This window comes from Eucyclogobius newberryi, unplaced genomic scaffold (genome assembly GCF_026437365.1).
Source record: "Eucyclogobius newberryi isolate DKJ021-1_F unplaced genomic scaffold, fEucNew1.0.hap1 SCAF_10, whole genome shotgun sequence".
NCBI lineage: Eukaryota > Metazoa > Chordata > Actinopteri > Gobiiformes > Gobiidae > Eucyclogobius > Eucyclogobius newberryi.
The window spans coordinates 24,668,679-24,694,720 of record NW_027315724.1 but is presented as its reverse complement, the minus strand read 5'-3'; positions in this window follow the sequence as shown (position 1 = coordinate 24,694,720).

Below are 26,042 nucleotides of genomic sequence, written 5' to 3'. Positions count from 1 at the left end.
GTAGCACATTCCCGGCAAAGCGACAACATTCTCTCCACACAGCGAGCACCTTTGACGTGTTTCTAGAAGGTGCTGACATGAAATCGCATCCTGTTGCTGACCCACCTGTCCACACAGCATCGTGCCCTTTCTGTTAACCCGACGCCACAGTTGTGCACAAAGGCCACGGCAACTCTACAAACAACTGCATGCACTCACACAATACAAATGCCCTTTGACACACACACACACACACACACACACATCAGCGCGCTCTAGTGCCCCTCCCCCGTCCCTGGCCACTGGGGAGCCACTGGTTCATGGTTCATAATTCATAGAAGGAGCCAGACATCCTCGGGCACACGGCGCAGTGGGACGGGCCGACCAGACGGGGCTAAAAGCACACATAAGTTACAGTGTGTATGTGTGTGTGTGTGTGTGTGTGTGTGTGTACCAGGCAGACTGCATTGAACAAAACCTCACTTTCTTTTATAGGTCAGTGATAAAGCAGGATGAATCAGCAAAGTTGGGGAAATAAAAGAAGCGATTAAATGCATGGTGATGACAAATCCCTGAAGTATTAAGAGCATTCAGGTTTAGAGACCCCCAGATTTTGAGAATATTTCAACCGTTACATCATTTTTGATCACAGTACAATAGCGGTAGGTGTTTGTATGAATATTTCTGATTTGCAAACGCAGAGGCTGTTTTATTCTTATTTGCATTATTATGTTTGGCTCAAAACATTTAGCTCTGCTTTTTTGCTTTGTTTAAAGAACAGCTGAATAGCATTTAGTATAGGTTTCTTTCACCAGTGAGTGTTATACGCTGTAATGGTGAAAAGTGAGACAATGTTGAAGCAAATTGCCTATAAACCCTGCTGTTTCTTTATTTATAATTCTCATCCTCATTTAAATTCAAGCAGATATTTTTTATCTCCTCTGTGCAGGTGTTGTGCTGTTGTTTACTTGGTCAATCTGGCTCTGTGTGTTTTAATGGACGCTGCATCAAGCGCATTAAGCCACTTGTAGCTATTGTCTTCAGAGATGTGGCTCATGTTACGTAACCTGAGAAATGTTTTCTCAACTAATTGCATGCATTGTTAAGAGGAAATGGGCCATTCATTATGGGGGCGAAGCATTTCAACGTTAGGAAGTTTGGTCAAATGTAGGGTGCTTAAGTATGCTGCTCTACAAAAGAAGAAGTTTTAAGGGGACACTTTGTTGGTATTACTTTATCTTGCTTTTATCTGCAGATGGAGGTTATGATCTCAAAGCCAATAATAATGCATTGGAGCCGTATTTATTTTTGGACAAACGTGCTTATTATTTTCATTCTCTTATACTCTTGCTGGTGCAGAGCTGCAGACCCGAGCTATTGTCACATTCAGTTAAAGTAAATGCAATATAGATTATGAGAAATAAACATTTTAGGACATAAGCTGCTGGCTTTGATTTGTTAATGTGTATTTGTGTCTAATATATAGCTGGTTAAGTTAATAAAGTCGTATAAGCATATTTATTCCTATTGGATATCACAGAGACACAAGATCACAAGCACTTTCTGCAATGAACAGTGAACACATCAATGATTAGATTGAGGTATCTGACATCACCTTTGCAGAGCTGAGCCAAATGATGAATTGCTTTTTCAGCTTGCCATTTGTTTCATCAGCATTTTTCAGTATATTCAGTCATTTTTCTATCTGCTGGAGAAAAGAGGAAGCATTCTGACTTAAAAGTGCAAACTCTCCTCATTGGTACCGTTTAGTTGTACACAAAATATTCTAAATTCCCTGTTTCTAATTGCAGTCCTATGCAGACACTGTGTCTCTTTGTAGTCTTCTACCATTGAGTTATGCCTGAAGTCTGTCCCATTTATTTAGGAGCATCCACATATATTTATAAGCAGTTTAATTATGGGATGCTGGCTGGCTTTGTTTGCTGTTTTCTTTCATCTCTTTGTTATACGTGCATGCCCTATGCCACTGAATAGGCTTGAGATCTTGGTAAAATAAACATTGAACAAACTCTTTGAAGTATTTTATTCGTAACAGACGTTGGGACTTGTACAGCTTGACTACTGTGGATTATGATAAGTGAAAATAAATGAATACAGCTGGCTGCATTAAGGTTAGCACTAAATCCCTGTGTCTGTATAGGGTTGTTCCAGGTCCGGTTTGAATAGATCATGTAAAGTTTTAACAATGTTCCTTTTTATGTAAGAGAGTCTACAATTTGTGATAATTTGTGATTATGAAAATGTCAATAAATATGTCAAATTTGTTTTGTTTAAATTCCTACAGATTCCAAAAGAAAAAGGTGCGCCATGTGCAGCACGCGGCAACAGTCTATGAATCACCATCAACAGCTAATGCAGCAGACCTCTACCTCCAGTTTATCACATTCATTAATAAATAATCACTTCCTCTTCTACACTAATGCACACAGCTGTACAATTCCAGTTTACATGTCCACAACATAAACGGAACATAACTGAACTTAAGCGGCTATGGCTCTCAGGAAGCAATGAATCACTTACTGGCAAACTTGTACATAACAGTAATTGTTTAGTCATAAACCTTTGCTGTTATTTCTTCTGCTATTACTTATATTTAGGTATGAACAGTTGAAGAGAAGTAACTCAAGGCTCAATGATTAAGTATGTGCATCACTTCCCCGATCTCGAACTCTTTTTAAAATCCTGCTGAAATTGTGTGAGTCCTCATGGGACTTGGAAAGGAGGGAACCCGTAGCGCAGCACATCAGCGCTCCCCTGACACTTTTGTACGGAAAAGAGGATTTATCCTGTTTGCGAGAAGCAAGATCTGAGATCTAAGCATCTGCACTCCAGCTCAGCAAACTGAGCGTTGGAGGCGAGGCACATCAGCCTGGTTTGATTAAAGATTTATGTGCTTTCAGACATGTTTTTTCTCATTTTTTTAGCAAATCTTATCTTATCTCCATTTGCTCAAAGCTCTTTAAATTGTGTTTCCTGTCTAAATTGTTTTGGTGCAGTATATATTAACATTGCAAATGTTCACAAATCAAATTTGTAATACTGTATCTAGGAATAACATTCCAATGTAAAAACATAATATTTACTAAGTCACTTATTGATTATTTACCAAACTGAATTAGACCATTGATGGACACATCTTCAGCTGCAAAGATCGTGACCTGTGACTCCTTCTAGTCCTTTTTTACTGCAGACCAGACAACGCCGTAATACTTTTTTTTCCCTTAAAGTTTGAGAATGAAAACTGCACTTCCTGCATAATACAGTGACTAAGGATGATGAAATAGTCTTGTTGAAACTTGGTTGCGGTTAAAAATTGTGTAATACTGCAATTGTAATTTACAAATGGTTTATTAGTGTCTCTATAGTGACGTGTCTTTATATAGGGAATATCGAGGATGAGGTAAATTGATGTTTTCTCAGTGTCCTATCATGTGCAATAACTGCATGAGTGCACTGGATATGAACTCCCTTCACTCCCTCTGCAAACAAATGTTAAAGCGCTTCTTTTCAGCTACATTTGCATTTGAATCGGGGTTAGTACAGCTCTGTCTGTTATTCCCTGTTGTGGCTCTGGAATATGGGACTTTTGCTTTGGACGCCACTCAACAAATTATCCTTTTAATCAAGGTCTTTTTATGTGCGGAACAACCTGAAATGCAAGATTGTGTTATGACAGAGCATAGCCATTTAAAAACAATTTTAAAAAGGTGAACAATCTGCTCTCTGAAGATAATTTTTTGTAATTTACTAAAAGTTATCTTTTTATTACAATTAACCTTACCTTGACACTGCATATAGAAATGTGTACTAAACATCAACATTCAATTTTACATCACAATGAAGTAAGTAAGAATTCGACACGTTTATTAGTATAATCATGCAAAATCTGTATTATTTAATTATGTTTTGGAAGGATAATGCACAGAAACACCAGCCAAAGCCACCAACAGGTAAAAGACTATTGTCACAACTGATTTTCTCTTCAGAATAAATTCATAAGTAAACCTTTTGTTCTCAAAGTTGGAGTGTTGGAGGAAAAGCGTGGTTTGTCAAGTACAAAATCGAGATGGCCGGACGATTGGGTGGAAGCCAAAGGTTAGTTTGATCCCAGGATTTGGCACATGGCCAGGTCAGACTAGGTGCTTTTACTGTAGCAAATATTACTTAAACTATTACTAGCAGCAGTGGCAAAGCAGACGTACTATGACATGCTGAAGATGCTTATGACGGGAAGGTTTCCTCAAGAATAAAGAATAATCAAACATGAATCATTTTACAGAAAACTCTGAGTCCAGATGACTACAACTGAGTCTTTTTCTACAAGAAGGGGAAACAATTACAACATAGTTTAAAAGCTCTTAAAAGTCAATGTCAATGTTAAAATGTCTCTTTTAATGAAAAGCTATTTCAAGATTTTGAAAATATTGCATTGTATGAAGGGAACTAGTGTTTGTGTTCTGTTTTTGTTGTTTTTTTGAAGTAGTAATTATTAAAAGCATTTCCTTGGGCCAAATTCTTCACTGGATGTTTTAGTCTTGTTCGCTGTTTGCTGTTTGCGCACCACATGAAATACAACAAGAACTCACTGTGTAATTTACTGATACTGGATCCTCGGAGTCCACACGCTGTGTTCTGAATGAAAGGCGTAGACTTTCATCTTCACTAGGAAAACAAGTTGTATTTCCCCACAATGCAGCGTGAGAAAGTGAAAATGAATTGGGTTGCATTAAAGATAATTTTAGAGGAACAAAATCAGAGCATAAAATAAGTAACTAATTTGTTTTGTTAGGTCGATATACGGCATATTTCTTGATTTTAAAAAATGTGTATGTGTTTTTTTTGTTAGATTTCTGTTTTCTAGTTTAGTTTCTTCCTCTAGAATTATTTCAAAGGCTGTTCAAAATTTAAAATAACCCCTCAAATTTTATGGTTGTTGGTTTATCCTCAACGACCCACTTCAGTCCCATGTTTCATGCATAAAACTAGATATTCACAATTTTCATATCCCATGTGGATGCCAATGATGTACTAGATTTTCCTGGTGAGTCAATCCTTCTTTCTAACTTCCTCCTTACTTACTCTCTGTTTGGATGCATTTTGAATAATCTTGTGTCATTCAAAACATACAACTTATTAAAAAAATAATAAGAGTTTATTAAGTGCTTTACTCATTGATACTTCAGACATGCCGGTGTTTTGTCTGTCCTCATGTTTGTTTTGACATGAACAGATCATACGTTTATGGTTCATAGGCTTGTTTCCACTGGTTCATTTTGGAGCGGATTGGTATGAAAGAGTGTCCACTGTCTTAAGTGAACTGTACTAGCCAAGTCTAGCCAAGTCTAGCCACGTCTCAAGCCACAAACTTGGAATAACTTAACGTCTTCATAACACAGACGCACTGTACAGGAAGAGTGTCCTGAGGAGACTCAGGTCTTTTGGAGTGACAGGGCCACTCCTGAAGACCTTCTACGACTCTGTGGTGGCATCAGCTCCTGTACGGTGTGGCCTGTTGGAGCAGCAGCATCACAGAGAGGGAGAGGAAGAGGCTGGACAAAGTCATCAAGAAGTCCAGCTCCGTCCTGGGCTGCGCTCTGGACTGGAGGTGGGGGACAGAAGGGTCCTGGCTAAATTCACATCTATGCTGGACCATGAGTCTCACCCTCTGCAGGACACTCTGTCCGCTCTAGAGAGCAGCTTCAGTGAAAACTGATCCACATTCGCCGTGTGAAGGAGAGGTTTCACAGGTCTTTCCTTCTGCTGCTGTCAGACTTTACAATGAACACTGTGACATAATGTCAATCATCCCTGGTAAGTGTAATCCTCTGTCCATATAACAGCCACATACTGTAAAATAAGAGCGTATTTTTTCTATTATGTATATCTACATTTATACTAGAGTTAAATATATTTACCGTATACTGATTTAAGCATATTTTTAAAGATTTTTTTTTCATTCCACTTCTGTGTCTAATGTGTTTCTGTACCTAATCTGTACTGCAACAGTGGAATTTCCCTGTTGTGGGACAAATAAAGGTTCTCTTATTAATGGGTGCTGACATCTGCCTTACACTATAGGGAGTGTCTACAGACCTGAAACTGCTGCGCTATTTGACCGCGCCGTTTTAGACCGCGCCGGGTTAAGGTTAGGGTTAGGGTTAAGGTTAGGGTTAGGGTTTGGGTTAGGGTTAGGGTTAGGGTTAGGTTAGGGTTAGGGTTAGGGTTTGGGTTAGGGTTAGGGTTAGGGTTAAGGTTAGGGTTAGGGTTTGGGTTAGGGTTAGGGTTAGGGTTAGGGTTAGGGTTAGGGTTAGGGTTAAGGTTAGGGTTAGGGTTTGGGTTAGGGTTAGGGTTAGGGTTAAGGTTTGGGTTAGGGTTAGGGTTAGGGTTAGGGTTAAGGTTAAGGTAAGAGTTAGGGTTAAGGTTAGGGTCAGTGTTAGGGTTAGGGTTAGGGTTACGGTTAAGGTTAGGGTTAGGGTTAGGGTTAGGGTTGAAGGTTAAGGTTAAGGTTAGGGTTAAGGTTAGGGTTAAGGTTAGGGTTAAGGTTAGGGTTAGGGTTAAGGTTAAGGTTAGGGTTAAGGTTAGGGTTAGGGTTTAGGTTAGGGTTAAGGTTAGGGTTAGGGTTAAGGTTAGGGTTAAGGTTAGGGTTAGGGTTAGGTTAGGGTTAGGGTTAGGGTTAAGGTTAGGGTTAGGGTTAGCCAAGAGGCTATATGGCAGTGCCGCGGTTCCTGAAACTGCTGGGCGATTTGACCGCGGGTTAGGGTTAGGGTTAGTGGTTAGGGTTAGGGTTAGGGTTAGGGTTAGCCAGGAGGCTATATGGCAGTCCCGCGGTTCCTGAAACTGCTGGGCGATTTGACCGCGCCGCAGCTCTGCAGCCACGGCCCATAATATAAGATCAAGTATTCATCAATTGAAATCTCAGGAGAGTTTTATATTACAGTCACACCTTGTCAAGACTGAATGATGAAAAAGGCCTTCAGCCACTTTGCTTCGTCTGTGGAACAGAATACAGGGACAAGGATCTAAATGAGATCATCTCTGCCTTTTAATGAACTCAAAGCACTTGTGTACAATTACCCACAAGGCTAGTGCTCTTGCTTTGCATGAATTTATCCCATATTGTATGTCTAAGTGTGTGTTTATAAATGTATTAGCATGAATGCTGTATTGATTGTTTTATTGACATTTTGCCTGTGTTACTCATTGTTTTATGTGTTTTGTTTAGACACGGCAAGCATTAAGTTTCCCCCCTGTAAAAATAAATGAATAATAAGTAAGGTATGATTTAGATTGTTTTTATTAAAGGGGCTGTATTTGATTTTTATTGTCTTAAAAAATTCAAAAACAGAATGTGTTCATTTTATAGTCTTTCCAGCAGAACACATTTATTGCTCACTTATGCTTTTTGAGCCACCACATTTTTCATCGCAATATGTACTTTTCACCTGAACAGATTTTGCTGTCACGTTAAAGCTCACAAAAATGATCATGCTGCAGATCTGTACTGGGTATTACGTGGCATGTGGCAACCCTCTGCCCCATGATGTAGAGCCAGGCCCTGAGCATGGAGACACATTCTGCCATAAGAACCATTCCAAAGCGCTCCTAGGCAAACAGGTCGGGATCAGGGCCAAAAGTAAAGTGACTCTGTAAAGTCCTGTAAAACCGTGTAGTCTTGGCTGCTTTAAATAGCCTTTTCAAAGAGAAAGCCACTTGGCACTTTTGCACCTCAAAAAGCCTCCGAGTGTCTTAATTATACTTGAAGGTGTTCGCTCAGGACCACCTGCGCAGCCAGTTTGTTGGTGGAGGATGTGAGGTCGTCTGTGCCCTGCAGCCCTGAACCACACCAGTGACTTGTAATTGGTCTCTCTGTCGCCAAATCAAAATGCACAACCTGCTCCGAGCCCTTTACGTCTCATGGCACACTGCTGGACTAAAGGTCTGAGAAGCAACGCTTTTTAAAATCAAGTCATCAGATGCAAGTCAGCCAGAGCGATAGAAACATCGCTGTTCCCGTTTCCACATTGGTCACGCTTGTAAGTCCTGCTCACTAATTAAACATCTTTTACTAAATAATGCTGATAGCTTGTCAATGTGAAAAGTAGACTGCAGTGTTTTGACGGCTGGTATAATTATTCAATCCAAATCTGCATTCACCAAGAAGTAAAAGGATTCAATGCTGTACCATTACATTGTGGTGCAGTGGTTAAGTCTCTGCCTGAAAGCCAGAAGGTCCTGAGTTTGTCTCCCTGTGTGTCTGTGGCACCTCACGTTCACTTCATGACTACAATATTGCTATTACTGGGCGCATTTACAGTTGTCACTCAGATTAATGAGCCTAGCCTAGAGAACACAATGCGTGGACAGGAAATAGGCCTATACTATCATTATGAGCAATTGAAAAAATTATATTCTTCAAGTTTGTCAGCACATTTTCGGCAAAAAAAAGCCCACCTCCGTATTTTGCTCTGATTTGTAGCGTGCAGTTGACTCACAGTGCGGAGATAAATGCAGAAGCAAAGAAAGTGATTCATTACTCTGAAAAGTTGAAGCAGTTGTTCACAAGCTCGGCATTGTTGCTCTGAGACTGAGTGGAAATAGAGGTCTCTAGCTGAATTAGAAATGGTAGCCATTGTCAGGGCTTAAAGGGCGGACAACCTTTGACCCCTGAGATGGAATGTGACCACTGTTTGCAAGGGCGTCTTGTCTGTGAACGACCCAGTGCCAAACGCCTTGGGGGCCACTCTGACTGAGATATCATGTTGTAGTTGATGCTGCTGAACGTCTACACACACTACACACTGCTATTACCAAACGACATGAGTCCAGAACACGTCCTAGCTCTATCTCTAGCAGACTCATTCAATAAGTCGCAAAACATTATTCAATTCAGTTTAACGCCCAAAATCACAACAGAGAAGAACAGCATATTTGCCAGTGTTAATTGTTTGTGAATAATCAGTAAATGCTCGTTCTTTGTGTTTAGATTTATAAAACTCCTTTAAAATCCTTGCATTGACAGATGTCCTTATTGCATTTGCCGATAGTGTCACAAGTTGTCCGCAGCCTTTTGTTCAGCAAATATAGGTGTTTGTGAGATGCCACCAGACCGACTCTATTGTGCAGTCTACGCATCGTGCCTGATTAATGGCATGTTGCCCCAGCCGTGTGGAGATGAATGAAATGTGACTAGTTTGTGCAGCGGGGAGACACCAGGGCTACACCAGGAAGAAGATTTAAGGAGGATGTCTAATTAGAGAGAGAGAGAAAGATAGCCAGTTACACTCATTATCAATCCATACAGACACAGACAGGGCTGACACCGCTGAGTAATTGCATTAGCCTCACCTCTATCTGCTGCGTGCACAAACTATGGACACTGGGATAGCGAATGCACCCGTGTTAACTGAAACCACACAACAGGAGCATAATGGGGTTTGCATACAAAGCATATGATTGATTTTTTTTTTTTTTTTTTCATACCAACTTGTCAATGTCCCTCAGAATCGCAGGGTTGGGCCTGGTTAGTACTTGGATGGGAGACCACTGAGAATCGCACCAAAAGTACAAATACTTAATAGTATATTCACTGATGTATACATGTTCCCCCTTTGTGCATATGAGTTGATTTGTAAATGTCGCTTTGGTGGCATTGTTTTGGGTTTTCTTTGTACCCTAAAACAACATTTAATGAACCTAAAAAAAAAGAATACTCTCTACAAATACAAACAGATGCAATGACTTCTTGAACTTGTCTACTTTCATTCTTCCACACATCAAAATTGAGAACAAAATATTGCTTTACAAGAGGTAATCCATCCACAGAGGCAGAGAGGCAAGCACCCCCACGGTAAAGGTGGGTTTTCTGTGTACACTGGTGTCCCCCATCAACCTGAATGATGCACCATGGGTAAAAAATTCCAATGGCCCTGACCAAGCTGAGCTCAACATCGGTAAAAGGGTCCCAGATGTCACGACAGATTTCCCCAGCACTATTGAAGGATGATTCAAATGCAGAAGACAAATTTCCCTTCTGGGACATAATAATGTTCTGTTATTAACTTCACCTGCTATTGGTCAGACTAAGATGAAGATATATTGACCTTTGTATGTGTCTTCCTGATGAGAAAGAACTGGTTTAGCTAATGCCAGAGACTGAGAGTGTTCGGACATGACCAGGCTGGTGTCACTGGAGGAAAACAAAATTCGGTCTTGAAATAAGTTGTTGTGAGCGAAGACGAGGCAGAGGATATTGCTAAATGGAGGCAGATTTGCTGAGGGAACTTAACATCCATTTGTCAAAAGCTCAAACTGAAGGAAGTAATAAGTTTGTCATCTGAAACTGGCATCCACAATTCTATTATATCTCATGTTTGCAAGACTACGAGTGAGCCACTTTCAAATGATGCTACAATAAACTACCAGCACGTCAACTGTCAAACTGGGCCCTATCACAAGTACCATTACAGCAATGGCACGTGACATTACAGCAATGTGTGAATTAAAATGGGAGCTTGTGATAAATTACTTGTCAGGGGAAGCTTTCTAATCTCTGTGAGGCCATTTTAACGTGCGTCCTAAAATACAGTAAGTGGGAAATAATGGCTGACGTTTAAACAGAAAATCAATCTACAGTGTGTAGCTGCGATTTAAAATGGACGGAGCTCCTCTAATGGGATGGAGATAACGCAATATTTCAATGGCCTATAAGTTAATGCTGTAGTATGATGTTTGAAAATGTGGAAAGCAGTGTGCAGTGCCCAAAGGCGTGGTAACACTGCCAGACACAACTAATCTTATTTCACTTCGTAAGCACATTTGCCTGCTCTTAATTGAGGCAGAGAGTGGTCCCATGCCTGGTATCAAAATACAAACTGGACAAACTCTTTGAATTATGTTTAACATTTTAGGGCCAATCTTGTTCAATTATTACAGCAAAATGAATCAAATTATCTGAACTAAAACAGAAACAGAGGTGGTTTTGTACAAAGGACCAATGAATCTCAAGAATATTGCGTATATCAGTCCGTGGGATCCCTCATTTGTCCAGGAGTGTTCCATTGTAGAAAAAAAATCAGTTGTATCATCTGGACTCTGTTTTTATGAAAAAACAAAGTCCAGATGATACAACTGAATCTTTTTATACATTGGTAGTGAATTTACATTTTCAAATCCCTTATTTAAATTGCTCTTATTCAGGCAAGGCAAGGTAAGTTTATTTGTAGAGCTCAGTTCATACACAGGGCAATTCAAAGAGCTTCACACAACAGGAAAAAATGCATTAAAATCACAAAACCGATCAAGACATAAAAGAGAAGAGTGAAAATAAAATGCGTTCAGTCATGTGCACAACTAAAGAAATATATTTTTAGCTTAGGTTTGAACATTGTCAAAATAGGGGCCAGTCTCACATCTTCAGCAAGACTGTTCCAGATTTTAGCTGATTCTCCTGTTTAGTAACCCTTAGTCCTGACTTTGGCACCAGCAAGAGGCCGGTCCCTGAGGTCCTCAGAGTCCGAGCTGGTTCAAATGAAACTAACTAGTAAAAGCTGCTGATGTTATTGAATTAACGTGGCTGTTAAAGTTCAAGTCTGAGTACCCCCAGATTTCTAACTTCAATTGTAAGTTTTAGAGTAAGTAACTGGAGGTGACTGTTAACACTTTCCCTTTGCTTGTGGGGGCAATTATTTCAGACTGGAGACGGAGAAGGTTCGCTGCATATTAACTGCAGCATGTGGTTGAACAGAAGAGGTCCCAAGATTGACCCTTGGGACACCCCACAGATCAAGGTCGTTTGGGCTGAGACACAGTTAAAAATTTCTACAACGTACTCCTGTCTTTCAGATAGGACTTAATACACTTTAGGGCAGTGCCAGTGATGCCCACCCAGTCCTCTAGTCTCTGTAAGAGGATCCCATGATCAATAGTGTCAAAAGCAGCACTCAGATCCAACAGAATTAAGACTGAGGGTTTACCTGCATCAGTATTCAGGATGAAGTCATTCACCACCTTGATAAGAGCAGTCTCAGTGCTGTCATTATCTCAGCAGTCAATTGGATAAAATCTAAAGAATACAGTCTGGCATGGAAAAAGGCCAGCTGGAATAAAGTCTAAGGAATAAAGTCTGGCAGTAATGCAACACTTGGATACCAACCGCCATAAAACAACAACGTCTCAGCAGTCTCAGTGCTGTCATCATCTCAGCAGTCTCAGTGCTGTCATCATCTCAGCAGTCTCAGCGCTGTCATCATCTCAGCAGTCTCAGTGCTGTCATCATCTCAGCAGTCTCAGTGCTGTCATCATCTCAGCAGTCTCAGTGCTGTCATCATCTCAGCAGTCTCAGCGCTGTCATCTCAGCAGTCTCAGTGCTGTCATCATCTCAGCAGTCTCAGTGCTGTCATCATCTCAGCAGTCTCAGTGCTGTCATCATCTCAGCAGTCTCAGCGCTGTCATCATCTCAGCAGTCTCAGTGCTGTCATCATCTCAGCAGTCTCAGTGCTGTCATCATCTCAGCAGTCTCAGTGCTGTCATCATCTCAGCAGTCTCAGTGCTGTCATCTTCTCAGCAGTCTCAGTGCTGTCATCATCTCAGCAGTCTCAGTGCTGTCATCATCTCAGCAGTCTCAGTGCTGTCATCTTCTCAGCAGTCTCAGTGCTGTCATCTTCTCAGCAGTCTCAGTGCTGTCATCATCTCAGCAGTCTCAGTGCTGTCATCATCTCAGCAGCCTCAGTGCTGTCATCATCTCAGCAGTCTCGGTGCTGTCATCATCTCAGCAGTCTCAATGCTGTCATCATCTCAGCAGTCTCAGTGCTGTCATCATCTCAGCAGCCTCAGTGCTGTCATCATCTCAGCAGTCTCAGTGGTGCTGTCATCATCTCAGCAGTCTCAGTAGTGCTGTCATCATCTCAGCAGTCTCAGTGCTGTCATCATCTCAGCAGTCTCAGTGCTATCATCATCTCAGCAGTCTCAGTGCTGTCATCTTCTCAGCAGTCTCAGTGGTGCTGTCATCATCTCAGCAGTCTCAGTGCTGTCATCTTCTCAGCAGTCTCAGTGCTGTCATCATCTCAGCAGTCTCAGTGCTGTCATCATCTCAGCAGTCTCAGTGCTGTCATCATCTCAGCAGTCTCAGTGCTGTCATCTTCTCAGCAGTCTCAGTGCTGTCATCATCTCAGCAGTCTCAGTGCTGTCATCTTCTCAGCAGTCTCAGTGCTGTCATCATCTCAGCAGTCTCAGTGGTGCTGTCATCATCTCAGCAGTCTCAGTGCTGTCATCTTCTCAGCTGTCTCAGTGCTGTCATCATCTCAGCAGTCTCAGTGCTGTCATCTTCTCAGCAGTCTCAGTGCTGTCATCATCTCAGCAGTCTCAGTGCTGTCATCTTCTCAGCAGTCTCAGTGCTGTCATCATCTCAGCAGTCTCAGTGGTGCTGTCATCATCTCAGCAGTCTCAGTGCTGTCATCATCTCAGCAGTCTCAGTGCTGTCATCATCTCAGCAGTCTCAGTGGTGCTGTCATCATCTCAGCAGTCTCAGTGCTGTCATCATCTCAGCAGTCTCAGTGCTGTCATCATCTCAGCAGTCTCAGTGGTGCTGTCATCATCTCAGCAGTCTCAGTGCTGTTACACCAAATTAGGCGTAACAGCACAACAAGAGGAAGTCAACGAGCTATCGGTAAACAACCTTTTTGAGGACAAAAACTGCAGATTAGGGATGGGCCAAGAATTGTTCAGAACTACAGCATCAAGACTGCACTTTAGGAGAAGTTTTATGACTGCAGTTTTCAAAATCCTTGGGAATGTTCCAGATTGAAGTGACATGTTAACAATGTGAGTGAGTGGTGCCAACAAACAATCAAACTGTTCAGCACAGACTTTAGAAATCTGGTGGGTAACACATTGATGCAGCACGTAGATGAACTCAGACTGATGATGATCTCCGGGACAATTTTGTCAGTTACAGGTGCAAAGTGTGTTAGCTCAAAGTGTCTGGGTGGTTTTAGGGTTATTACTTGCTTTTCAGAATTTATAGCATTGTTATTGCTCTGAACATTGTCATCAAAGAATAATGCAAACTTATGACATTACACTTGGATGTGGTTATTATTATAACGATTGGTTATTCAGCTGCCCTTCAAGCAAATAGTCAGAGTTTGAAACATCATTTTAATACATGACCAATATATCCTTATAAGCGCATGATACGTTGCAAGATCTCAATTCACCCAGACAGCGGCCCGACAAGCTCACAATGGCTTGTGCAGACACTTAGCTCGCCACAAAATGTTTTTCCATTCTGGTTATAAAAGAGCTGCTCTCCAAAATGCACCAGAGCATGCATCAGCTTGACTGCCATGGTTATTTAATGAGAGCTTGGATGTTAAAAGGGAAGAAGACTTTCAAACCAAGCTTAATGCAAACTAGAAGCAGTACCTATCTATACCAGTACGTATCTCGCAACAGTGTCCAGATAAGGCTAGACCTGAGAATACTGCAGGCGATAAACTGCTACAATGGCAAAAATAAACTTTCAGACCAATCAATCCACTATTTTTTCAACTTTTTTTTTTTTTACTTTATCTATCATGGTATGAATAATTATGCATCATTCATTTAAAAAGTCAAAAGATGTTTTTCAAATGCTGGGTTGAGATGAATGCCAAAGCTGGTCCATATGAAATGCTTACAACAAATGAGAAAATTATATACAAAGAGTGATTGTTTGAATTAGACATGGAGAAAGTCAGTATGAGGATGTGAAGACGGCTAATCACAAAACAGTTTCAAATATCCCCCAGGTCCACAACCGCAGCCGCCATTTCCCACCAAAATCAGACAAATAAGATTCACATTTAGACCTTCACTGCACCACTAATGCTTTGTTGATTTCCTAAATGGGATCTGTATAAAAATTAGGAGAAATCCATCACAAAGCTGAATTAAGCCACTTATGCTTTGAAATCGATTTGCCACGTTGGAAAGGATTGACCCCTGGATATTGCGTGGCGCCGAATCCCTCAGAAATGCCATTGAAATAGTCCTATAAACTGATAAACTGACACTACCCCCGGGCGATCGTGCTTATTATGTAAACAGAGCTCGAAACGTGCTGATGCTAAACATGAGCTGAGTATACAAGGCTAGATTGAAGATATGTGGCTGTAATCCGGCAGTCCAGCGCCAGAGGCAGGTTTCAGGGTCATTTGCATCCATTCAGACAGTTCAAAAACCTAACAATAGCAAGCACTGGGCTTTCTCTGTATCTCCCAACAGCAGCAGTGGTTCACCGCCGCTCTTCCTCTCTCTCTCTCAGCGGAGGGGTACATTGTCATGGGCACGGCATGAGGCGGCGACCAGGAGCAGATCCTATTCTGATGGTAACGCGTGTGTTTGGGCTGAAAGAAGGTGTGGCTAACTGAAGTTCTCCGAGGTCATCGCTGTTGGTCATAAATGCCTGGGATTTCGCCTGAAGGCACAGGAGATAATGTCAACAACAACTAAACCACTGCCCACCAAACCGCTGCCCATTGGCCCGGCTAATGGAGCCCCAAAATCCCTCCAAATTCCTCAGTGAGATGGCCCTAATGGAAGACCCACTGCAGAGTGTTTAAACAGGAATAATGAGATCCAGGCAGGACTGTAGGGCCAACACTGGATTACTTAGAGCAATGACTGAGGACTACTTAGAGCAATGACTAATATTACGATTATTGTGAGAAGAAACATCACGATATGACAATTATTCACACATAACAGGACAAAGAGAAAGCCTAAAATTTCCTTGGTTAAAATACCAGCTTTATTAAGTATTTTTTATTGTGCTATAAACGGCATCATACATTTGAAACGACTTTGCTTCTAAAAATGTTCACAATTATTTATTTTTAGTACTAACTTGAATAATCATTATATATGGATTGGATTCACAACAAAATATTTTTTTATGGGCCCTATATCTTTTTAACAAATGTATAACCGAATAAAAAAACAAACTAACTTAGAAATAAACAATCAGAGGTAAATTTTCATAATACTACACCATTTATTGCACACATTTTGGCAAAGTTATACAACCAAGGAGACAAATCGTGAAGTTTCTAGTTTTATTAAATTATATGAAACATTTATATTACAACAAAGCAACAACCCTGAAAATACTACCCTGGAGAGTAAAAAGATCCACGAGGAAGAGTGAATCATCAGATAAAGCAGAATAAAAATGCTAAATTGATCTTAATTTTGTGCTTAAATGTGTTTGTAAGGCTCATTAAAAAAAAGTTTTGCTAAAGCTAGTTGGTGGTAATGACAAAGTTATTCTGCATATTAAATTCAAAGAAAGAATTTAGTCGCTGTGAATATTTTTCTTTTCAAATGAGGCATGGGGAGAGCTTGTAGTGGACGGCCGTCTGTTTCGACAGTCTTAATGAGATTTTTAGACAGTTGGACCCAGGATCAGAGCATTGTTGTTGGACAATGGCTGAGTTTACAGCGGTGACACTTGGAGAATGCCTCTTTCCATGTTGTAAACACTATAAGCCTGTAAGTATGCACAATCAGTAGGTGTAGTGCTTTTCTAACGGGAGGTCCAAATCTCACTAATAAACAATGCACAAAAGACAGAAGCAAATAAACAAAAACAGAACAATGCCATTTATCTAAAAATAACACAACATGCATTTGGCTTTCATCATCTCTGCTTTTAAAAGGTCGATTTGGCTGTTTGATCCAATAGTAATTCTACTGCAAAACAATGTGAATGGAAAGAGTTTGTTGTTATGTGTTTGTTTATTTTTTGAGTAAATTCCGGATAGAAAATCTGGCGAAAACTGGATGTACGTGCCGACTATATTTTATTTGTGAGTGTGGAGGGGCTGAGGGCATCATGCATTCAAAAACCTGTCACTTCTCCCCAGTACAAGTCCTATTCTCACAGAAACTGGCTGCAGATCTGAGCCTTAGATGTAGGTACAGCATTAACAACTCACTTATTAGATGACCACATTTACTTTCAGGATGAATAAATGTAGAAACATTAAGAGCAGTTATATTGGATACAAGAGTTGCTAAATATATCGCAATCACATTTAAATGTCAATTTCAATTATCACAATTAGCAAATTTCAAAGACTAATTATTCAAGTAACATATTTCACCTTTGCAAACGTATTATGTCTTATTGTGTAAAAAATAAAAAAAACTATGAGATCCTTATTAGTTTAGAAGTATAAAGACAAGATTCTGTCAAAACACAAGCTTAACGTTGACAAAACCAAGATTAAATCCAATCATATTTATAGGACTTTAGGAAAATAATTTATAAAATCTGACTTTTTCATTTAAAAACAAATACGACAATAAATAAATGAATAAAAAGAAACTATATATAGCATATTTCTGTGAGATGTGTCATTGCAATAACTTTAGTTTGTTTGCATCAGCCAATTTTGTGATATTGCTTCTGGATGTGTTTAAATACATTTAAAATGTAAACTTTAATAATTAAATTGCAAATCAAACACAATGCTTCAGGAGAAATGTAATTAGATGCTATTCCAAAATCGTTCAGCTCTATTCTACACAGTATATTGGAGTGACACCCTGATTAGTTGTACTAGCTTTAATAAAAGCTGTAACATGAGGTATTAGTAGTGGCAATGATGAATTTTGAGGCACAAACTATTGTGTAAATGTAACCATTAGTTCACATCTACCTCCTGTTGGTTATTATAATATAATAGTTTAGAAATAAGAAAGTCATGAATAAACATCCAATATCAGATGAACATGTTTTTCTTGACATGGGCCTCATTTATTTGAGAGCAAAGAGTTCCATCAATGGACACAAAGAGTAGTTAAAATGGTGTGGCGTCCAGCTGTGTGCTACACATTTGAACTAATAAAAGTGGAGCAGTAGAAAAGACATGGAGACACAAGTGGCCAGGGCTCGTAAAAGCTCTGCCAGGAAAAGCAGGGGCCATCGTTCACATTAGCATCAGAACCAAAGCAGCACATTTACATCGCTGTTATTCAAACGCTCATATCTCCCATTTCCCTTTGTAAATGTAAAATGGCAATATGTTTTATAAAGACAGCTCAGGAAGGACACAGGGGACTTTTATATCACTCAGTGTGGTTCTTTTACAATGAAACTCCTGCTTAACTTGGTAGTGAGTTTTACGTAATACCATCTGTTGCATGTATGTGAATAGGTGCGTAAAGGTGAGGGGAGCTCTATTTGCATATGGGCCAATTCATTAAATCAAGCTGATGCAATGTGTGAATTTAAACACATATAGTTCTGGTCTATGCTTTTTATTACTGCCATGCTTAACCAAATGATGAAAAAGCTAAAAACAAACATGAGAGAAGATTTTTTTATAATCATGTAAAATGTCAGTATCATAGACAGTATCTATGGATGGTTTATTTGTATTTGTTTTTACATATTTAACTATTTCAGTTTTGTGCTAAGTTTTCCTACTTTGTCATCCTGTCTTCATACTTGTGAGTTCAAATAGAAATAGAAGAGCAATGAGGTTAAAAAGTGGCAGTACGGCACAAACATGAAACTAATCATTTTCTATAACATATTTTTCCAAAACTGGGAAGTTAATTCATCAATTGATAAATCAAAGAAACATGCTGCTTATGAATTAACATAAACGGATAATTTATCTGGTCCAAAAGTAATGGTCATTTTGTGAAACCAAATGCTATGACATCCCCAAAGTCTCATTTGTAAGTGCTGAACAAGAGCAGGATTATTGTAATATATGTAAATCTTTGGGGCCCAAAATGCTGCCCACTTCAGACCCGCTCGCACATCCGGTTAAACGAAAAAGAAATGGCATTATTCCCTGCCTAACTCGCCAAACAAAACTTCACCTCTCTTATTTGCGTATTTGTTGATATTTTCTATTGTATTCCTGACCTTTTCACTCCCATCCATCAACAGATAGCATCTGCATTCGGCTGCCTCCAGTGTTTTAAAATAAGTGGACAGGCTTTGAATTTTGTCTTGAAAAACAACAAAATGCCATGTTCAGGCCAAAGATAATGATTCAATAATTTCCATGCGTCTATCCTTTACACTTAAGTCTGTTTATGTTATTATAACAAAGGAAATAACATTCACAATTAAGTCCCCATGGCTTAATCTTCTGAAGCAAAGATCATATCAATATAATATCAATGATGGTGCAATGACACTCCTTTGAATCAGCAGAACATGGTGGAATGTTTTGTGACTTTACTGGAGTTTAAATACCAAAAATTTTCTCAGAGTGAAAAGCTGACTTCCCTGTCATATGAGAGGAATAAACAATCTGACAGCTGACAGATGCCTGACATCTTTGAGCCGGCTCGACATCTTCATGAATAAGATTGTTACTTTTTATGTCGCCTTCAAGCCTTCAATCTCAACGTCATTAAGGATGACGTAATAACATACAGTGGTCAACATTAGCTGCAAATGGCTGAAAGCATCACGTATAATCTGTACGGTACGCCTCCTCCTCAGATTGCGGTGTAACTGCATACTTTTATTCACCACCAAATACTCTATGGCTTAGATAATAGGGGTGGACTTGCCAATAACATGGTGAGCAAAAGTGCATGAGCGCAAGTACAACGACAAGTAGGATGAGTTTATAGCTGAACTTATTCTAGAATTATACTTTGCAAAATGTAAAGTAAGATAAGATAAGATAAGATAAGCCTTTATTTGTCCCAAAATTGTGAAACTACAGTGTTGGAACACAAAGTAGGTACAGAAGTAAACAACAAAGAACAGAAATCTTATAAAACACTTTTAAAAACACTCTTAATAGAAAAGCTCTTATAAAAACTCTTATAAAAAACCTCTAACCCAATAATAATAACAAGAGTAACACTCTCATTTACAGCCGTTAGTAGTAGAAATAAATATTACATGTAATTAAGAACACTATAACATACATTTTTATCTCTGCTATGACTGCTATACTGCAACTGCAAATTTACTACAACAACAACAACAACAACAACAACAACCACTAATAGTACTGCAAATATTATCACTGATCTCTTTCTTCGTCTAATAGAAAAAGTGTTTCTCATTCCAATATTCTAGAGTGTATATCACAGACAGAGGTTTAGGCACTCAAGAAAAAGGCTTTTTTTCCACAGCATTTTAATCCAACAATGAGACGGTAAACCGACATTTCTAAGACCATTTGTCTCGGTAAATTTGCCTTGACGCGTCGCTAGTCACAGAATACAGGATTAACAGGGGAGAATGGACCCGACACACGTAGTCACATTGCATATTTGAGACAAAACACCACAGCACATTATGAGCCTTTAAATGAACCATTTCTCCATTCTGCGTGTGGCATGGAAACTGACAATGGAAGCTTGTCCTGCACAGCTGTCAAATGTGGAAAAGCGCGTATCAAAGCAAGCGATGTCTACAAAGGATTCACGTCCACCGGAAGCAACATTGAACATTTCTGAAGGACATTTAGCGTGCATTATACAGTCAAAGCCATTCTTTTCAGCATATAAAACATTAGGCTGCCATGGCAACCGCAATTCGATGCAATATTGTGCTTGTTTACCAATCAGAAATTAGCTTTGTCGTGTGTGTGAAGCAAAGCCACCACAATCACAGAAAAAAAAGTGCTTGGATACAAAGTCTAGCCAGGATTTCAGTTTTTTGCAGCCCACAAATGAATTCATTCCCACTGCTCTTATCAACCCCAGGTCAAGAGCCAGCAGCATAAAGCTATTTTCAGCTCTGATAGACGCTGCATATTGCACTTGACAGCACCCGCATGGCTTACATGTACCCCCCAACCTAACATCTCCCCACAGACTAGCAAAATAGCGCTGAAACAGAGAGAAATATTTGATGTACATTTAACAGGCTGTCATATCTGTAAAACAACTACCCAATTAAAAGTTTGATGCAGCAGCATAAAAAAACAGAACTGTGAATCTGAGATATTTTGACATTTTATGAAAACGATTGTAACTCATTTGTCACGAGGCTAAAACATGTTGTAATCACATTGTCGGGCAGATGTCATTCTCTCAGCAGATGCATATTAAAGGTGTATTATGTCACTTTTAAGGTGCAGTATGGGTTTGCCACCTGCTTGTCTTGCCTGGAATGTTACACAGTATGGAATTAAACTCCATGGAGACAATCAGTTTACAGATCAGATCTACGGAGTGGCGGTGCCGCTCAAAGTAAAAATTTGTGTTTTTTTCTTTTCTTTTTTTGTAATTAAATAATCTTTAGAGCAAAGGCAAGATAAATTATTTTATCCACCACCAAATACTCTATGGCTTAGATAATAGGGGTAATGCCACCGTGGAACATTCCAGGCAACACAATAACTCTATAGCCACGTTTCATCTGGCCTGGGTCCCCCTCCGGACGCTTCTGTTGGCGGAATGCGTTTCCATGCACAGCGCAGCTGACGTCACCCAAACATAACAAATCCTTTCTTAGTAAATACAAATTAAATTATTCTTGAATTATATTGTTTCTTCTTCACAAACAGATATAAGTATAGTAATTCCAAGTTTGTGGACTGTGAGATGAGGCTAAAGTTAACGTAAACAAGAAACTACTTCCGATTTATCGTCAGATTTTTTTGCAATTATTTCACTTATCTGCTTTATTAAAGGCGTAATGGGCGATTTTTCGCATATTTGAGAACTCTCGTCTCCCGTAGATTTCTGTCTCTTCTGAGTCAGCTTGAACTGTCTTTCTCCGTCTTCATTTTGTCCTGTACACTGAGGGAACTATATTATGATAGATCCATGCACTTAGACACGGGGAAACGTGCTGCTCTCCTGGGGACGAGCCAGAGGTAGGTGCATCCTATGATTGATACATGGCAGGACTAATCGGCAGTCCACGCCACGAGGAATTTAATGGTTTGTATAATGTTAGAGGAATTATGCACTGGAACTATGGTGTATTCGGTCTTGACGCAAGTGCTGATAAACAGGAAACAGCTAATTCTAACGCGTGCTAGCTTTGTTTTGCTAAATTTGTCGGCTTAACAAATAAAGTTATCATCACTGGAAATACGGTGGTTAATCCCAAGATCAAGTCAGCATTTGGTAAGGAATGGTTATTTTGTACTTCAGTTTTTCCACCTGAGTCTGCATTTTCATTTGTTTTCTCTTGTCCAATTACCACTCCGGGCCGTACCACAACGCTCCGGGCTGTACCACTCCGGGCCGTACCACTCCGGGCCGTACCACTCCGGGCCGTACCACAACGCTCCGGGCCGTACCACAACGCTCCGGGCTGTACCACTCCGGGCCGTACCACTCCGGGCCGTACCACTCCGGGCCGTACCACTCCGGGCCGTACCACAACGCTCCGGGCTGTACCACTCCGGGCCGTACCACAACGCTCCGGGCTGTACCACTCCGGGCCGTACCACAACGCTCCGGGCCGTACCACTCCGGGCCGTACCGCTCCGGGCCGTACCACTCCGGGCCGTACCGCTCCGGGCTGTAACACTCCGGGCCGTACCACAATACTCTGGACAGTACCACAACACTCCGGGCCGTACCACTCCGGGCCGTAACACTCCGGGCCGTACCACAATACTCTGGACAGTACCACAACACTCCGGGCCATACCACTCCGGGCCGTACCACTCCGGGCCGTACCGCTCCATTGGAAACGTGGCTTATGGAGAGCACTTTGAGGACCACCCAGCAAAAAATTATAGTCAGTATAAGTTGCAATTAGACGAATTAGTATGTCACTCGATCAACTTTGTAATTCTAACGTGGTTTACATTCATCAAATGGCCACAAACACATCCCTCTCTCACTGTGATGAAACAACTCAATGTTTATCACGCCAACAATTAGTCTAATTTCGTTTCAGTTTTCTGATAGCTTCACAACACAAAGCCATTAAACTTGATCTGCAACTAGCCACGCTGATGTGATCACAAAGCAGCTTCTATCGATTGGCCGTAACACAATAACAATATGGATAGAAAGCCTGTAAATGCGAGGATTAGTTTTGGGGAAAAAGTTTAAGCTCTGAAGAGAACAATGTAATCGATGTGGCAGTGACTCTTCACGGAAAGAGAAGTAACTCGCACACTCAATCAGATTAACTAATGAAGCCATTATTGATCCAAAATGGGGTGCTTGGCCGGCACAGCACTGGCCATTAAGTGGTTCTTCCTATTCCTTGGTCATGCTCAAAATGCCACGGTCACTGTTTGCGACTTGACACAATCTACTGATGGTCGGTGTGGAGCAGACTAATCACTTGTATCTCGTAGGAGTAGCTTGTGAAGAGACCGTTTCACAGCCCTGGACAGCAGCCAAATTGACCTGTCCTCATTGGTGCTTTGTTCAGAAATCAAAGCAATAGGATGTAATAAGTTCTCTCATCTGGGGCAAAAAAACAGAAGGTGATATTATGATGCATGATTTGTTGAAATACCTTTTTTTGCCATTTCAATTTGGCTCGTGCGTTTTTCATTTAGCCCCAAGACAGTGTAGTTTGCAGGGCAGGAGCGTTGAAGCATGCTTTTAGCTTTAATCATTTACTAAGACATGCATTCTTATGTTTCTTTGTGCCCGTCCCAAGCCAATAGTATCAGGACAGGAGCTAGTCGCTACGTTGACATGCGCTGAGTGCGATGCATAAGCAAACTCTATTAGTCTTAGCCCCAAAACTGATCAGACCAATCTTGTCCCAGTCTAGAGCGGGTCAAAGGACTGAGACGTTCAGGGTCATCATTTTTAAGCAGTGACACTCAAACGTTGTAGCTATAGTTGCTAATTACAACAGCTATATATATATAATCATGCTTTTGTCAGACATGCTCAGAACAAACACATTGAAACTCTGGTAGATTTTTCTTCTGCAATACAACTGCCCACGGAGTTCTCCATTCACACCAAGACACCTCAATCATGCTTCCTGGATTTATTAAAAGTATTTTGAGTTTAAATTGGACTGGCCCAGCTATCGCCAGTTATCCAGTTTTTAATGGCGAGCATGTAAATGTAGTGTGATAAACAAATATGTTTCTAGTTAGCAAAAGGTTTTAGCGTTTTTTCTTTATATCACTGTGGAATACAGTCAACGCAATAAAACATTCAATAAGAAAAATGTACCCTTTGTGCCAATCTGAGCACTGGTTAAAAATAGTGAGCGACAGGAAAGGCATTTGGTGCAATTACGCTTTACAATAAAACATTATGGTACAATTGTACAAGTGAAAGTGAAAGAATAAACCAAAAATGACTTGAGAACTGCTTGGAAATGGGGAGCTCTTGTTAAGCCTGTAATCCATGCTGGTTACCGCGTAGCGCAATAATACTGACGTTTCTTTTCTCTGAACTTGAAATGCACCCGCCATAATTAGGCTCGATCTGGGACAGAGGCAGGTGGGGTTAGCGTGAGGGTTTGTGTCGACAGCATCCGCAGCTGTCAGGAATGCACTGTATACTTTTATAGCCACAGTTCAGAGACACACAATGTTGTTTGTTCCCATGCTCATAGCGGCAGAGACGTCACAGAAGCCTCACTACGCGTCAAAATAGGAGCGCTGGTCCTTTTATCAGAATAACAGACAGCGGAAGCCCTTACAGTTCCTCCGATATGACATGATATATTGTGATTCATTATTCCGATTGCTTTCATCAGTCATGGCGAGTGACTGGAAACGCTCCCCGGAAAACAAAATGAACTTCAGGCATTTGATAAGTAGGAGCTAAGAAAGCAGGAATCTGATCTTGTACCTATTTGTTTTTTTATTACTATTCAGTCTTGACCACTGAACCTCACAATTACCACCAAGATGTTTTTGTTTAGTAATTGAAGACCATGCTCCAGGCCCATGAGTCGGTTGCACTGGCTTTCGCCCACTCGAGAAAAAAAAGGAAAATAGTTTCTTTTTTTCTTCTGGTGCACTGAAGCAAGAAAAATATTGCTTTGCAGTTAACTTCTAATCAAATTGCATTAGGTTTCCACAGTCTGTGCCCTCACTCCATTTGCACAAGCCATCACAGACAACCTACATAAATTTCACACCGGGGTCTGGCCCGACACTCAGCATGTGCAACTAAAGAAACATTTTGTGATCAGACAAGCATAATTATGTGGTTACGGCACAGCAGTAAATTATTACATTTGCAGCAAATGGGGTTTACACCGTGCAAGTTATTTCAGCAAACTTGGGAAGTCACACAAAATGTCAAAGACGGGCTTTTTAATGAAAAACAAGTTTCAGCCCCATTTGTCATTGCAATACAATTAACAGCTGACCCATCTGCCAGCTATAATATATCATATTTCATTTAGTTATAATGAAATAATTAATATGCATAATTAATATTTATAATCACTGAGTGGAGGATGAATAATTAACAATCTAAAAGAAAAGTGCTTGATTATAATTTATAGGTAACATTGTATTGTAGGCTACTTGAACCTCTATTCCATCCTAAAATATAAGGCGTTATGGTCACAGAGAGGGAGGTGAAGTCAGAGGCTGATTGAAAGCACAGTGTGCAGTTATGTACCGCTGAGTGCAGTGTGTGGCAAACGGCAGAATACTAATGGTGTTAAAACATTTTCAGTCATGGTGTCTATAACACCAAATGTTAGATGCTGGGATTTTTTTGTATGATTATTTTTGCCTTGTTTTACCTTTTTTTAAAATGGTGTCATTAAAATCAGCCAATTATTTAAAACATGTAATAAGAGAACAATGTCTGTGTATGTTAAGCTACACTTATCCTGCTAAGAGTCTGTAATAGCCCGCACTTCTGCCACTATTGGATGTTCTTCATCAAGTGTTCTTCAGAGTGTGTACTTCAGAGTGTGTACTTCAGAGTGCGTGCGCGCGCGCGTGAATGTACGTGCTGTGGGATAAAGAGAGTAAAGAGCGGGCTCATGAGGAGGGGCTGAGGCTGAGGGCTGAGGGGGACTGAGGGAGGCTCAGGGAGAATTGAAAGGAGGTTTGGAGGGGGTCTTAAGGAGGGAGTGGGGCTTTGGAGAGAGAGGAACAGGG